At 39.8% G+C, this 17,982-nt stretch overlaps 1 protein-coding gene across 2 annotated transcripts in view; it reads left to right on the plus strand.

Moving 5' to 3' along the window:
- The first annotated feature begins 2,413 nt into the window (after window positions 1-2,413).
- KCNN2 (potassium calcium-activated channel subfamily N member 2) overlaps window positions 2,414-17,982 on the plus strand; it is a 194,609-nt gene continuing 179,040 nt past the window's right edge. For both annotated transcript variants that reach the window (XM_050945747.1, XM_050945749.1), the window contains exon 1: window positions 2,414-2,551. The gene's annotated coding sequence lies outside the window, so the exon portion shown is untranslated. The remainder of the gene's footprint in view (window positions 2,552-17,982) is intronic.

Below are 17,982 nucleotides of genomic sequence, written 5' to 3' on the forward strand. Positions count from 1 at the left end.
CAACTTTTGTACTACACTGATCTCTTGGTACACCACTTACTCATTTATATGATGCCCACTGTGAATGAACAGAGACAAAATAGGGCTTCAGAAATTAGTCTTGTTTTTTGAGTCAAGTCAGCCTCAAATCTTCTTACAATCCAATTCATCAGAGATGCAGCATGCCATGGAAAACAAAACTAGTGTATTATTTGCTCCCATAATTCAAAGGGAATTTCTTAGTTACAGTTTGCATCAGCCTTGCATGTAACTGTGGTTCATTAGAGCTCATATTAACCTATCTGTACCTGGGTATGGTTTATTACTTATACAAATTATACTCTCACCTGTTTCTAAATCACAAGTCTACTCCTCCTTATTATATTTTTCTTTTCTAAATTACTGAGATGTTCTCTGTCAATGTTTGTGTATTTTTATTGTCATCTTTGTGGCAGTTTTTGTATTTCTAAGGCTTATAACTACATTTGCATTACAATATCTAACTCTGTTCATGCCATCATAAAACCCCTCAAATTAATATTTCTCATCAAGTCTCTTGTTATCTCTATTCTTCATTTTCACTGCTCACCAACAATGTCCCCCTCAAAATCACAAGTCAGACCATTCATTAATTCAAAAAGAGCAGTATGCCATTATACCAACTGGATGTGCACAGACATAAAATTGATTGTTATAAATGTTCAATACTCTTTCAAAGAATTGTAATTGAAAGCAATTAATAAAAAGGAAAGTATCAGAGGGTAGCCGTGTTAGTCTGGATCTGTAAAAGCAGCAAAGAATCCTGTGGCACCTTATAGACTAACGGACGTTTTGGAGAAAGGCGCATGAAAATATACAAGAATAAGCTCATAACAAAAATGATTCAACTCATATGGGTACATTCTTTGCATAATTGAATCAAAACCAATTTGTTCTATAATTAAAAACAGAGAAAGCTGAGTCATAACATAACCAGGAAAAAATGAATGTATGGCTTAGAGTTTGAGAAATGAAATGCTATAATTATTAAAAGAGAACCTTGGCGACCATTTGAAATCCAGACCACTTCAAACGTCACCTGCTGAAAGTTGTTACCATCAGAAGCCTGTTCACTGGCCTATCTGAAAAAAGTTGACTGTCTCAGTCCATTTCCTATTAGGTGTCCACATCACAAAAAACACTATCAGAACTGGTACAAATGGCATGATCCAAAGCACCCTGATGTCAGGGCAGATTTGCATTTTTTTGTGGGCTTTGAACCAGGTCCTAATCTGGCACTTGTTTTTCAGTCTCAGCAGGGAGGTCACAGACTGAATGCATGTTGAGACAGAATTGTCCTTTCTTCTGAAGATGTCATCCACCAAGTCAGGCTTGAGATATGCAGATAGCTGGTGAGTGAAAGTTTGACTGCTTCTGCGTTATCTGTTCTGTGCATAAACAGTCTCCAGTCTCAAGCTGACATTTTCCTCCAGCACTAAATAAACCTTTAGAACCAGATTCTGCCTCTCTTACTCTGCTTACTTTGCAGGAAGTCCCATTAGCTGTTAAGTAGGCCCATTGAAATCAATGGAAACACTTACAGAGTAAGGTACTTCTCAGAGTGAATAAGGATGGCAGAATCTGGCCCTTGGCAAATAGTTTCACCTTACATCTCTTGACTATCATATTCTAGTAGTTCATCAGTTAATGAAAGGACAAAGAGGCAGGAGGGAAAAAAGCAGGAAAGTATTTATGTAAACTATTCTTTTATGGAAATTGAAATCCTATGAAAACTCAGGTTGTCATTCTCTGTCCTATCAAATAGACGACATCATACTAATCCTCAAATATGACAGCAGGCTGTATAGCAAAACTGTAGTAGTAATGCACATTTGGTGGAGCTGGGTTGTAAGCCAAACGGACCTCATCTTTTAAGGGTGTGAGGACTGAAACTGGCTGAGTGCTATTTTGCAGTAATGTGTGTCTGTCTGCGTGCTCCATGCAGGAGGAAGACTGCACAACAAAAGGAAAAATGGTAGTCAGGGCTGTCAGTCATGCAAACATTTCTATAGCGTGTCCCCTCCTCTTCAGTAATCCGCCTTCCTGTCAGATGTATCTCTTCTGTAAGTACAGAAGTTCCCTTTTTCCCCTCTCTGAGCACTAGAAGGTGCTTATATCTTTGGAAGCTTTATTAACACTCCTTTTTGAACTTCTAATAAGCCTTGTTTGTGAAGGGTCATTTTCTCTCTCACCTGCAGTGGTGTAGCTGTTTTTCTTCAGCCGCCCCTCTGCTCCCTGCCCCACCACACAAAAAAGAAAAGAGAAAATCTCTACAACTTGAATGCACAGCATAAAGTCTCAGTTGGAGAGCAGGAATGACGGAAGTGAACCTGCAGTTTTTTGCCCCTCTCCTACTCACTCCTATGAAGAAGCTTTTGAATTGACAAATAAGAAGGCTGTGTATGGCAGATGAGATTGCAGTCTGCAATTAGCCACCAGAATCTGGGGATAGCAACCTTTGGGCTGAGCCCAAACTGAAAAACAAAGCTGTCAGGAGAGTATACCGTTGAATCAGGAGAAAGAGAGAGAACAGGTAAGCTCAAAGTATCTTTATCTGAATATGAAAATATACCCATTGGCAATCATGCTTTCTTACCAGCTGCAAAGTCATTGAACAAGGCACTTTTAACAGGAGAGAACTAAGCCTACATCATTTTCATTGTATTACTCTCTATAGGTTATGGCTCTAGTGCAATTGTTTTCTTAAAACTTCTCTGACCAACAACTATTTGAAATTCATTCAATTTGTATTTGCTTTCTATGACAATGTGAATCTCTGTATCTTGTACAAGGAATGTGTCCCTTTCTTTTTCCAAGTCTTTATTTCTTAAGTGTGTTGGTAAGCTTACTTTGCAATAGTAATTATTATGGGCCTGATTCTGCCACCCTTGCATACACCAAGTAATACCTTAGCTTGCAAGAAGTCTACTTGAAATCAGCGGGACTGCTTGCCTAGTGGGGCACTGTTCAACATAAATAAGGCTGGCAGTTTTGAGTTATGGGATCAGGAGAACACTTTGTGTCAGAAATTCATTAGTTTAAGTTCCAAATAATTAATACAGTGCATTTATATTGTAACTTTTTTACCTGGGATACTTAGATTTAGGAGATTATTGCTATCACAAGTAAATGATTCAAAGACATGAAGCTTTAAAAGGCAGTTTTTATTATCTCCTGAAGAGTATGTCCAAGTTATGCTATGCAGGTTAGGTCTTTAACTAGGAGAAAATACAACCAAGCAGACAGAAAATATTATCCTTTAATCTAACATTATTCTGTGTAATTAATATGCAGTTCAAATCAGAAAAGACAGCAGTCTTAGAAGGCTCTTATTTTTTGTTTTATTGATGAAGACTGAAAAGTCACCTACATTAGTAACTCCTTTGTAGAAAATAAAACACAGTTGTTTCCTCTGTGGAAAAGAGCTAGGAGACAAATATTTTTTATTTCTCTAAATTCAAAATACATGATACAATTAAAAAAAAGACTATTCATTATCTTGGCTCACTTACAAAATGCAGGGCAGGTGTGTATTTCATTACATTTTATAGTGCAGATCATCTGCTCATAAAAGACTTTTATCACTGTTGATCTTGGCTCTTTCCAGCTCATTAACATAAACTCCAGCAACATTCTCTTCTTTGATTTTGGGCTTTGCACTTAGCTTTATCTTGTAGTCACAGTATAAACTTTACATGAAACCAGATCTGTGCTTTCATTCTAGATTGTCACTTTCCTATGACCCCTCATACATTTCAATTTCAAATCAAAGGCTGTCTATTGCCTGAGGATTCAAACAGGATCAAAAGCTTTCACGTTATATTTGTATTTATTAGCCTGCTGGAAATGCATCAGTTTCATTCATCAAAGATCACTCTCCTGATAGTGTGTTTATGTACATATAACCTTATGTGAAGACACATGTAATTGTTTTTATTTCTCCTGGTAACCGTATTATTTTATAATCATAATACAATCAACAACTGTACAGGTAAATCGTTTATGTAATTGTATTGCTCTACAGATGATTCTTTGGTATTAGTACCATGTAATACCGCTGTGAGAAGTTGATTAAAATATTTAATAACTCATGAATAGAAAATGTATGTGATACTGCCCAATCTTACATACTTTTCATGTATATTGTTGAACACTACACTAATGAGGCAACAGTACATCATATTATTTAGTTAGTAATCTACAAAATGCTGAAACACAGCTATAAATTCATGAGACAGAAGTACTAAAATAACATACCATTTCGGCTCTTTCTCATGACCCTGCTTCTCTACCTCTTTTGCCACTAGACATGTTGCTGCCACTTCCCCTACAAACAAAAACCCCTAAATCATTTGTGTCATCATCAAATAGTGATCTCAATTAAAAAAGAAAAACAAAATGAACTTTGTACACAGCTTGGAGCAAATGTGAACGGACTTGCACCAGTGAAAACTGATTCCCCCATTTGCATCTTTGCATCCATAACTGGGAAGAATGACAGAAATTGACTGAGGCCTAAGGCTACCAGTCAAGTCCATGCATACCATATTCTATAATTCTGCAGGGGGACATGTCCTTGCATTCTACCCAAATGAACATCTCACTATAGAACTAAAGGACATAGCATACCTTTTAATCTAGAGTTGAAATCTCATTAATGTCAATGGATTGGGCTCTTAAGCCCTGATCCTACAATTGATTGCTCATGAGCGTACTGCCGCGCCTGTGGCTGGCCCCACTGAAGTTGTTGGGGCCGCACATGGGCACTAATATATTGCAGTACTGGGACCCTGGTTAGCAGTTTTCTTCTTTCTGCACCTTGGTGATGGTGATGAGTGTTGTATAAATATATATGAATAGAACCTGACTGACAAACACAAGTGGACCTGCTTCTGCTCCCACTGAGTACAATGGGAGTTGTACATTTGGGATGCAGTGAGGTCCAGTTAATAGGGAATGGACTGGGAATTAGAATACTATTTCTATCAATTTTATTCCTAGCTTTGCCATGGCTTTGCTGTGTGACCTTGGGCAAGTCATTTAACCTCTCTGTGCTGTGTGTTCAATCTTCCTCATTCAATTATTCTCAAAGCACTTTACAAAGGAAAGTAAGAACTATGAATGAAAAGCATCGTATGACAGCTAAGTAGTTATTATTTATTCCTATGGTTATTGCAAGGTGCTGAGAGCCCTGGATACTATATCTGCTGTCTTTTTCTAAAATGGAAATTATCTAATTTAGATCTTACAGCAGTTATTGAAAAACTTCCTTTTCAGTTAGAATTGCTATAAAAGTCCAATTGTTCTTTTTAAAAAGTTTTTCATGTAGGATGTACTGTACGATGTATTTTCTATAAGGATGCTTGAAACTACAGGCCACATTCCTCAAAGAGAGAACCAGGATATAGTATTAGATTTTTGAGTTTAAACGACTAAATGGCATTGCTATCCATTATACAAGAGAGTATAAGAGAGGAAGGAAGGTCTTGTGGTTAAACAACTGGACTGAGGCTCGAGAGAACTGGGTGAAATTCCCAGCTATGCCACAGACTTGCTATGTGACCTTGCGCACCAGACTTGAAGTCAGATGCAAATTACCATTGACTTGAATAGTGCAGGATCCAGGTTTTAAAATCTGGAGTTTTCCATTGACTTCAGTGGAGCCAGGATTTACAATCTATGCTCCACACCTGTAAGCTTCTTTTCTCCCATCCTTTGGCTGTCGTGTCTAGCTGGACTATAAGCTTTCCACAGCAGGGACTCTCTCTCAGTATCTGTGTACTCAACACCCAGAACAATGAGAACCTGATGCCAGTTGGGTCTTCTAGGTGCTCCCATAAAATGAATAGTAGTAATTGTTCCTGTCCCTACCTGGTTATAGACCTAGTTCCCCTCCTTGAGTTGTCTAGAAACAATCCTGAGCCTTGTGCTTCTGGCCCAAAAGGATGGAGGAGTCTGGCACAGACAGAGTTGCTATATTTTCTGAAGGAGGCAGAATTGGTTGAGCCTGGGGGAAACTGGCTCCACCTTTTATAAAGCTGCTGTGCATAATCCTCTGGCACTCCTGGATGCAGGCCCTCCTTATCTCCTTGCTTCTCACACAGGCAGTGGCTTAGAACAACAATCTTGCTCTACTGAATTATGAATTTTATTTGACTTGCAGACATTGTGCTCGTTACTGATTCTATTGTTCACAGAAGGCCAGCAGCATTGCACGTAATAGCACAATTCACTGTTGACCATACAAAGTACAGCTTGTCTCAAAATGAAGAAATTTGGCAATGTTCACAAGTGAGCAATATTCAGTACAACTTTCCTATGCAGAGAAAGGAGAAATAAGAATATCATTTATTTGTTAAAATTAATTTTTCTTCTCATTATCCTTTTGAATGGAGATGGCTTTATGTTGCAATTACGAAGCAGCAGTTCTCAAACTGTGTCAGGACCCCAAAGTGGGTCACGGCCCCATTTTAACAGGGTTGGCAGGACAGGGGTTAGAATTGCTGAGGCCCAGGGCCAAAGCTGAAGCCTGAGCCCTGCCACTCGGGGCCGAAACCAAAGCACAAGGGCTTCAGTCCTGGGCTGCGGGGCTCAGGCTTCAGCTTCAGTCTTGGGCAGTGGGGCTCAGGTTACAGGCCCCCTGCCTGGGGTTGTGACGAAGAGTAATAGTGTGTGTATATATATCTATAACTGTATCAGCAGCCTGTTATTTTGTGTAACAATCCAATGTAGTAAACATATTATCAGATAAAGAATAGAACTTCTAGGAACTCCTATACAGAAAACATACTGTGTTGCATTTACCTGAGTCAGAAATGTACCAGCACACGGCTGAGCCTGTGGTGACTGTTACTGTGTTAGAGATAGTCCTGTGCCTCAACCATGGAAGGCTGGACCATACGCTCTCAACTTAAAATATAATCATTTTGCTCTGCATTATTATTTTTTGAATTTTGCATGAATTACACTGTTCATCACAGCCACAGCCTGTTGGGTGGGTTCTGAATTCCCAAGAGTGCCTTTCAGTTCTCTGCCCATGTCTCTCCTGCAATTCTAGTCCTGGGCATTACCTCTTTGAAGCCTTCCAAATGTTCTAAATTATGTGTGCACATACATCCCCCCCAAAGCTGGCTTTTTTATGTGGCTAAAAATCCATTGAATGCTACCACTGGGACCACCAGACCTTTTTTACTGTTGGTGTAAGGCAAACTAGAAGCCTGATCCCACTCTCATACTGGTTCTGCACTGCTGGAACTCCTTTGATTTCGATAGTTTCTCTTGATTGACATTGCTGTACCATGAGAGCAATTTCAGGCCCTAAGGATGAAATCCGGGCCATTCTGAATTCAATGGTAAAACTTCCATCAATGTCAGTGGATCCAGAATTTCATGCTGGGTGTCTCAGTTTGAACCCATCATCTTTCTTTCTTTCAGTTACCTTTCTGGTAAATGATTCCCTATGTACATTGCCCTTTGAGTGACCTCCTGTATCTGCTGATTATTTCTAGTTTCTTCATTTTCACTTTGTCCCATAGATTCTGACATCCTCCCCCCATCTCTGTACCCATTTTACCAACACATTATTGACTAAGTCCCTTTTTCATTTTCCAGATCTCTATTAGGTCACATCAAATTCTTCTTTTCCAAGGTGCACAAGACTAATTCCTTTAACTTTTCTTTGTTAAGAGATGGTATATCTGTGTCCTCATAACAGCACATGATGCCATTTCTAGTGGCACATTCCCTGGATAGAATTTCAGACATTTCAAAGGAGAGTCCTGTGTTGGAGACAGAAGTGGGAGGAATAAGTCAAACTGAAAGGGAGGAAAAGGGAAACTAACTGGAGGGAAACGTAAAAAAAGACTGAAAAGGAAGGAGAGAGGGAAGAAAATTGAAACGTCACAAAGGTTGGCACCTGGAAGCTCTATGACTTTCACTCTTGGCACTCTGGCTCAGGTAGGACTGACTTCTTCTTCAGTCCTGATATCCTCTTTCTATTCCTTTTATTGCATCCTCTCCAAAACAATATCATTCCTGTGATGCATTGACCAGTGTTGCATAAAACTATCCTTTTGGGGGATGACAAATGCCTTTAAAGAGTGCAGTAACATCACCAACTTGTTTTCTAGTTTGTCCGTGTGCTAGTGTAAAATACCTATTTTTAAAAAATTCAGCTGTGTTAGGCTGATGGCGTCAATGACTTTTCTGTAACATCCCCCAAATCCTTCTTTGAATTCAGAACTCCAAAACTGTGTGCCCAGTACGCTAAGAGCACCTGCTGGACTTATTAAATAAAATGCTAACTATCATATTATAGAAACAAAGAGCAAAAAAGAGACATAACAACTGTGTCCGTATCTTCAACCAAACACTATTTTGTATGAGGGGACTCAGTAATTAGCATCTTGACTCAGCTAACAAATTTGCTAACTAGTAAGGAGGCTTTGCTTCTGCTTGAGGTAGGGTAATAATGAATGGCCAGTCTTAGTACAGTAAAGAAGCTTTTACTTGTGCTGTGCCTGCTCCACTAAATTTTTATTCATGCTGAATTTCCCTCCACTAAGCTTCATGTTCTTGAAGCAGTTAACTTCATGGTGTAGAGGTTTCTTCCACCTCAGTAATGTCAGGCAAAGTGGACACTAAAGGGAAGCTACCCAGGTACAATCTGGCATTCTCTCATCTTCTCCAGAGAGTGAGTATTACTTCTGTGGCACTCCTACACCTGGCCAGCATGACCTTTGACAGCCAGAGGCCTGCCTCAAACCAGCATCAAAAGTTCCCTTATGACTTCATTGAATTGTGTTGATTTGTAACAAGAAGCACCAAGAATACTTCAGCTTATTTCACAACATAACGCCAGGATATCCAACCTACTTAGAGAGACCCTCTTTTGCCTGTTGATCAGGCTCAACTAAATGGACAGAAGACTAGCCAGTGTTGAAACTCTTTTGTTCACTGAAGCCAGGAGAGAAGATACTAGTTCAATGTTCTTTCCTTTGTGGTAGCAGCCAATAAATGTTAGGCACTGAGACAGACAGTTCTTGCCCCAAAGAGCATGCAGTCTAAAAGATACATGTTCTTATTTATACAAATAACTTGGCTTCTTTTAGCTCTTCTGGTGTATTAATGCAGACTTAATTTTTCACTTTAAGAACATTCCTCATTTTGAATGGAAGAAACTTCCTGAAGAAATTTAAAAAAATTGATACTAAAATGAATCAATTTTTCAAGATCAACATTTATGGCATATCAGTTTCATATTGGTAAAGCTTACTGAATGAAGGTGAGAGAAGGTCACCAGAAGATGACTGGTACATATCAGTTTTAATTTTACACACTTTGTTCAGAAGTTTGGTAAGAATTCATTTGTTGCTCGAGGTTTAAAATAAAATGCAGTTGTAGTAACTTTCCAGTAAAACAAATATATTAGATAGGACTTCTGAGAAATTGTTTTGGTAATGCTGTAATTTCATCAAAAGAACTAACTGCACGTATCAGTTCTTAATGCGGGATAAGCAAAACAGATTTCTGAGACTAATCCTTGGATTACTTTCCTTTATCATATGGACTACTGAGATCTTTCTTCATAATATCTATCCACTCTGTTTTATTTGCAGCAGAAAGAATCTGTCACCAGCAAATATTTCTTAATTAGTATGTGTTTCGGGACATATGGCACAGGTTTTGAAAACATTAGGGTTCTCATTAATGAAACCACAATGATGCAAATCTGAGCAGGGCACATTGCACCTAGTTTATATGTCATTTATTGACCACCTGTTGTATTAATAACGAAGCGTAAGATTTAATCTCAGGTATTTTTAGTAAAAATCATGAACAGGTCATGAGCAAAAAATAAATAAATCATGGCCCATGACCTGTCCATGACTTATACCAGGGATTGAAAACCTGTGGCACGCAGCACGTCAGGGTAAGCCCCCTGGAGGGCTGGGCTGGTTTGTTTACGCAGGTTTGGTCGCTCGTGGCTCCCACTGGCCACGTGGTTCACCGCTCCAGGCCAATGGGGGCTGCAGGAAGCAGCGGCCAGCACATCCCTCGGCCTGCGCCACTTCCCGCAGCCCCCGTTGGCCTGGAGCGGTGAACCGCAGCCAGTGGAAGCTGCGATTTGCTGAACCTGTGGACGCGACAGGTAAACAAACTGGTCTGGCCCGCCGGGGGGCTTACCCTGGCAGGCTGTGTGCCAAATGTTGCTGATACCTGACTTATACCATAAATACCCCTGATTGAATCTTATAGGGGAGGTGCTATGAGGGGGAGTGCTGTGGGGGAAGCGAGCTCATGACACAGCTGTGTGGGGGGAACTCTGGGGGCCTGCGGCACCAGCTGCAGAAGAAAGCTCCAGGGGGCCTGCTGCCACTCCAGCTGCGGTTGTGATGGGGGGAAGCCTTGGAGGGCCAGAGGCTGCTCTGGCTGCCGCTAGTGTGGGGGGGAAGCCTCAGGTGACCAGCGGTAGCTTCCGCTGCCCCGGGATTGCTTAGGGGAGCCCCGGGGCCAGCTACTGTTCTGGCCGCCCCGAGATCACTGCCAGGAGCCCCTGAGCTGTGACTGCTCTCTCCTCCCCCAGGACTGTTGCTCAGGCAGTTCCCTGGGGCCAGCTGCATCGGCCGCTGCTCGTGGCCACCAGAGCAGCATCTGGTTCGGCTGGCTGCGAGGCCCCCCGAGCGGCTGGCTACAGAGCTGCTCCAAAAGTGGCCTGGTGTGGCTGTCCCCAAGGGTCAGCCACACCACAGCTGCTGCAGAAGTCACAGGGGTTGCAGGAAGTCTGGGAATCCATGAGTTCACGACCTCTGTGACAAACATGGAGCCTTATTAATAACATCAATAATTAACTCAATATTGCTTATGCATCCACTGCGAAAATGCAGTACACAGACTTTCTTTGCACAGCCTCAGGACTGTCACAGCAACATGCACATGAGTGGAGAGTAGTGTATGCATCAATCTGAGGTAAGACTGTTTTATACTTGGAGAGATACCAAAATACTTCACATATATTTTTCAATCCTCTTCATGACACTGTATATATAACGTAGGGACATATAGCACACTGAAGTGCATTTCATGAATCCTGTGTAAACCCTCTGTCAAAGTGACATATTTCAAACGTTTTAAGCAACAACAAAATTTTAAAACTTGTTATATCTAGTCACTATAGTTAACAAACTGAATAACATTCAATAAAAACAGGTCTCCTTAAGGGCTTAACTTCCACCACCAAAACATGGGCTAGGGACCCTCAATGGCATAATGCCTGCTTGGGCAGAAGTCACGGTAGGCTTGGATGCTCTCCATTCCCAATCAAGAGCCACCTGGTGCAATTCAGAAAATCGGTAGAGCTGGCTGGATGTAGAGTGAACCAGGATACCTGGGAGATACATTGATTGAGTTCATTCCCCAGCAACTTTGACGGTGAGGATCTAAGAGAGCCCCCAACAGAGTATAAAGCTGTCCTCCCTGGTGGAATCCCTAGTCTTTGGAGAGTGTGCAAATTGTCCCTAAAAGTCAGATTTGAAAGTGATTGCATTTATTTATTACTTAACATTCATTTCAAAAGCAGCATAAGAAGAAACTGTATGATATCTTGATTACAGTAGAGTCAGGCCTGTGTTTTACTTTTAGTACTGTATAACAGCAGGTAACTTTCAGTATTGCCATGGTGACATAGATGAACAAATTGGTGAAGATTATAAATGCCTTCATCTGATTGGACCCTAGATTTCACTTACAAACCAATACACTGAGGCTATGCAGCAACTTCAACATAACTCTTATCAGGAAGGACACGGGGTCAAGCTGCCCTTTCTGTGGCACCCCAAACCCCCTCTGCAGAGAAATGCTAGTGGAGCTTCAGATGTTCTGGACTATTGCTTAGGGCCGATGATGCTGTCTCTAGTGTGTGGACAGCCCACCAGCACTGGTGCAAGTCAAAGTGTGAGGCTTACAACGTGAAGTTTTAAACAAGTAGTTTTGATTATGTTAATATTTCCTCTATTTTAGTGTAAAATGACAATGAGAAACTGTATCTGCATAGTAACTCCTTTGATTTCAAATTGAAGTTCATACTTTTTTTTTTAATTGACCTATTGAAAAGTTTCATCCTTTGTGCTTTTTCCCCCTCAGGGTGAGCTATGATGCCTCTGCATTTATAATCAGACATAAATAAAAATAGCAGCCCTGATGACTATGGCAATGATCTAATTTAAAAAAAATCAGTATTTTGCAAGTAGCAAGGAATTGCTACTGCAAATACTATTTGCTGGAAACTACTGGAAAATCCTGACTTCTTCATAGTGACCATTTATTAAAGAATGTATTCCTTTTAGAGATTTCACCAGTTTAGTTATAGAGACATAAAATACACATCATTTCTCTTATTAAAATCACTTACAGAGGGATAAGACTGCCTGTTTTGCCACATCCACAGGTAACTGCTTAATTTGTTCTGAACATTCTGGCATATCTTGAAAAATTATTACTGCAGTAATTTAATCTTAAATCAAACTGCCTAAAATATGCATCAGCTAATCTATTTTTTCATTGAACCAAAAAATATATTGGAGGCAAGGAAAATTAATCTCTTACACAATAACTTGGCTTAATGAAGACTTTGATTATATTTTTGATGTTGGTAGAAAGAAAAAAATTGCTCAGTCATTCAACTGTATGGAAATGAGAGACAGAGAAAAATGATTAATCAATGGATGTTGATTTGTGAAAAGCTGTTATTCAAACACAACATGATAGGGTGGAACATTGGAGTATATTATTTGAAAGTCATAAAATAACAGTAACTCTGCTTGGTTTCATTTGCATGCTGCACATTTGAGGATGCTTGGAAAAATGTCTGTGATTGCATCCACCCTAATAATTAAACACCCCAAGAGTCCATTATAAGAGTTGTTTTTAGTTACTAATCTGTAATGCCCTAAATGGGTTGCTTAAGATGTTTTAAAGGCAAGATCCAGGTTCTTACTATGTTAATTAGGGATGAAAGAACTCATTCAAGTAAATCTGGAATCCAGTAACAAAACTGTGCTTGTGGTATCAGAGCAAGAAGGGCTTGAGCCTCAAGGTGCTGAGTACTATGGTCTGATCTAGCAAGGCACTGATTAACTTTAAGAACACTGACTTCAATGGGATTATTCATGTGTTTAAAATTAAGCATGTATTTAAGGGACTTTCTGGATTGGATCAGAGTGCTCAGTATTTTGCAGGACTGAGTCCTAATTGAACATGACAGAAGTGTGGTGAGTAGCTAAGGCTACTAGTGAAAAGAGAAGCAGTGAAGGAAGTGAGGCCAGGGGAGCAGAAGGGTGACACAACTGAAGGGAAGAAAAGAGGTTTGAGAAAGGAGCCTAAAATAAAAAAATCTATTTAAATACAGAAAAGTCTCAGAGTCGAGAGGGGCCTTTGAGGTAAGGCAATAAGGAGAAGGACATGGCTCCAAGAGGAGAGTGGGGGAGAGTAGAGGAGGTCTGGGGAGTAAAGGAATGTGGAATGTGATTCTCAAATTAGGGCCCCAGTCCTGCAAGTTATCTGCACAGAGGGTTCCGCATCCGCATAGAACCACACTGACTTCAGTGGGGCTCTGTGCGTGTAGAGTAATTTAGCTGTACAAATGAAATCTATTTAATTAAAGGGGAACTGCTATTATGAACAATATCAGATCCAAAATCCTTTCATTCTTTTGTCATAGAATTGTTAATTGGTTTTCTTATCATTACAATAATATTAATAAATGAACACATTACAGTAGATGGTAAGAAGAGGGGTGACTGTCACTGGCAAGGATGAGCAGTAAAGGAGAAAAAGATTGTATTATTTCTTTATATATTGAAATGAATATTTGAAAGAGATTTTCAGATTAGAGTAAAAGAAAATTACTCCATAGGAGCAAAGAAAACAGCAGAAACTTTTTTTTTTGTAAGACTATAGTAAGGAACTAAAATATAAGGTGTAATATTTTCTATTTGAAATATCTGTGTATAGTGGAATTTAATTTTATTAATCACTGCTAGGTGTGATAGCTTGTCTATATGGATCAAACATAAATTGACAAAAACCAATGGATTAAATCCAGGTCTCACTGAAGTCAATTGCAAAATGTCCATTGGCTTCAGTGAGAACAGGATTTCTCTCAATGTATTTGCATTTGCTTATTCTGATCACTGGACATTTGGCTGTAAGGATGAGACTGGGAATCACTTCTTTTGACTTTTCCTCTGCTTCCAAAGTGAGAAAAGACTTGTCCACTCTGAATGCCACTCATGTTGCATTCACAGAGGAAAGAGTTAATTCTCAACAGTAGTGGACCTCAAGTCTCCTTGCTCACTATCCATGAGGGGTAAGGGTTAAATTGAAATTTTGACCAAAAACCAGAAATGAAAATTCTTGAAAAATGCTGACTTTCCCCCACATTTTCTGACCAGCTCAGTTGCTCTCTTGCATGACAATCTGGTTAATGGAATACATTAAAGGTAATGTGTGTACTTAAAAAAACCAACCTAATTAACAAAGGAACTACAACAAAAATGCCATGACAGAATAGGAAGGGTGTGTCAAAATGCAGCATAAAAGGAAATCGAGGTTCAGTGGAAGCTGCAGGGAATCCACCTTAGGTACATTCTTGAATCATTCCATTGTGCATGTTGTAGGCCAGCTTTTGTTGTGAATTTCATTAATGAGTTGTCCTTTCTAACTAGGGTTTCTCTTGTTAAAGTTGGCCTTATTATTTCCAATATTACCAGTTTATACAGAGGGAAACAGGTGACCCAAAAGTGAAGTAGGAAGGCCTGGAAATAATACATTGAAAATCAGGGCCAGCTTTAGGCCAATTCCACCAATTCCCCCAAATCGGGCCCCGTGCCTAAGAGGGCCCCGCGCCCAGTGGCAGAGCCACCGGGGGGTGGGGCAAGTGGCCGAGAATCCCTTCTCTGGCTAGAGGCTCCTTTTTTAATTTTTACTCACCCACCAGCGCTCTGGGTCTTCGGCGGCAAGTCCTTCACTCGCTCTGGGTCTTCAGCAGCACTTCGGTGGCAGGTGAAGGACCTGCCGCCGAAGACTAGGAGCACCGCCCGGTGAGTACAAGCCCCACATGTTTTTTTCTGTTTTTTTGTTTTTTTAAGTCATCCCTGCTGGTGCCCTGTCGAAACTGTTCGAATCGGGCCCCGCGCTTCCTAAAGCCGGCCCTGTTGAAAATATGGAGGAGCGAGTTAAGACCACAGAAGAGAGAGAGGCTGAAGAGAGTTTATTTCTCTCTTCTCCTGTTCAACCTTTTAGTCAAGCTCTAGGGCCAGAACCAAAAGCCTGTTGAAGTCAATGGTTTCTTCAGATCTGCTTTATCCTTTTAACCAATTATACATTTTTAACATCTCTACCAAAAGATACTTTTATTAAGCTGAGAACCAAGTTCCCAAATCCAAACACCAATGCACTTGAACCCAGAACTAGATACAAAATTTGTAACTGACCCCCCCATCCCTGTAGCAAACCAAAATCTTGGATCTAGACATCCACAAACCCTGTGGTGTTTAAAACCTGGATCCGGATCCAACTTGTACAGCTCAGGCACATCTCTGTTATTCTGGTGGGAAATATTTCAAAGGGAAAAACATAAGCAGCAGTTGAGAGAACGTGTAAATACAGAACCAAAATTTATTCTTCAGTTTAGAAAAAAAATATTTATATCTGTAGGCCATTTTCAAGCTTTGGACAGGTGACCAAGGAGGGCGGTACACAAGTGCCTACTCAAAATGAATCAGTGCACTCTATTTTCAACATTAAAGAATGACTCTCTATGCAGCGTAACTGAATATACTTTGGGAACAACCATGGCTCTGGCTACTCGTGCATGGATGGGAGTTCATATTGCTGATGGCAATATGAGGACAGGCGAGAACAGCTCTTTAAGGCTACTATATTTCATTCCACATGATCAGGGGGGAGGAATAAGTGGAGTCTTGGCTTTGCCCACAATCCCATGCTCCAGCCAACATAGAAGGCTGCTGTAGACTGCCTCCTACCTGTAGCAAGAAGCGAACCAGTGACCAGATGGAGACTCCATGAGTTACATCCAAGTCCTTGGTCTGCATATTGTGGTGCTGCCCTTTACTCTAGGCTTATGGCAAAGCCATAACGGAGCCCTTCGTCTTTTAAAATTAAATTATAAAATGGCAAATTCCCATGTGTGTTCCTTCTGTTCTTCATAGGGCAGTAAGGATTTATTAGTTCATCACTTTCAGTGCTTTGCAAATGTAAAGTACAATATAACTATTGGTAATACAGAAAAGCATTATTCATTGAGCTAGTAGGAGAAACTTTGATGGAAACACATTCTACTAGAACAGGGGTCAGCAACCTTTCAGAAGTGGTGTGCCAAGTCTTCATTTATTCACTCTAATTTAAGGTTTCCCGTGTCGGTAATACATTTTAACGTTTTTAGAAGGTCTCTTTCTATAAGTCTATAATATATAACTAAACTATTGTTGTATGTAAAGTAAATAAGGTTTTTAAAATGTTTAAGAAGCTTCATTTAAAATTAAGTTAAAATGCAGAGCCCTCCAGACCTGTGGCCAAGGACCCGGGCACTGAAAATCAGCTCACGTGCCGCCTTCAGCACACGTGCCATAGGTTGCCTACCCCTGTGCTAGAATATGTAGCTCTCTCAATAGCCAAATGCTTTGTGAAATGGAGTTGAAGTCTTGGGAATTTTGTTTCAGAAGAAAACGGGAAAAAGTTCTGACACTCTCGAAATGTCCTGTTTTGATGTTTTTTAAATGGCTTTCATGCTGACATTTTTTTTGTTTCCAATTTTTATTTTATTATGTTATAACACAATACAAATTTTTAAAAGTGGAAATCAAAACAAAGCAGTTTCAGAATTTTACTTTGTGGAGAATTTTTACATTTTTGGGATGTAATCCCACATCCAATTTTGAATGAAGTCAAATTTTTGAAATCTTGAAATCCTTCACAAAACAAAATTGACATCATCTGCACAGTCCTAGTTATTAATGTGAGATGTTCTCTTGGAGGCAGACTGCAGCAGTCCCTTAGCTTCCAGCATGGCCTCCCTCTTTCCTCTTCTGCTCCTGCTTTTTACTGTTTAGGACTATTCTGGTAATTAGAGACTTGATTCTACATTAACTTAGCAACAGTGTGCTGATGTTACGTGGGAACATTCCCCTTTGAAATGCTACAAAGCTACACTAGCTGTGTCATTACTTTTCAATCTGAAAAGCAGGTTGCTTTATCACTAGGAAGGAATTGGTAAAAAGGGAGCACTTTAATACTGTCATGAAATGGCCTTGTGTTTTGTCATGTGATGGGATCTAAAAGTCTGGATGTAAAAAAAGACAGTGTTAGTCAAAATCAATTCTGAATTAAACTCTTTTTAAAAATCAAAAGATATAATTCAACTGAACAAAACAAAATAAGCTAAAAATCACTGATTCAAGATCAGAGGTTTTATATTGTTACAACTTCAGTGGTGCAGGACACAAACAATTTTTGTCAGATCTGAGATTTTTCTTAAAATGCTTTGTTTGAGATCAGACTACATATCCTGCACAGTCTTTGAAATTGTTTTCAAAAGTGATCCATGTTTAGTTTTATTATGAATTACTTGTACTGTATTATCTGCACTCCAGTAGCATTTGTATTCCAGGGTATAAAGCATTTAAACTATATTTTCTTGTTGTTTAGAGTATTTACCACACAAACTTTTTTTTTGTCATTTCCCACACAAAGAGGTCCAGAACAACAACTGGTGTAAATCACTAAGATCATACAGGATCTACACTCAGTTACAGCAGCTAAGGATCTGGCCTCATATTTTATATTGCCTAAAGAAATTATGTAACTGTAGAACTAGATTGTGAAATTATGTCAGGGTAGCCATTTTGCCAGATTATTATTAGTGAGACTGCCTCTCTCTTGGGCAAT

This window comes from Gopherus flavomarginatus, chromosome 3, assembly GCF_025201925.1.
Source record: "Gopherus flavomarginatus isolate rGopFla2 chromosome 3, rGopFla2.mat.asm, whole genome shotgun sequence".
Lineage (NCBI taxonomy): Eukaryota > Metazoa > Chordata > Testudines > Testudinidae > Gopherus > Gopherus flavomarginatus.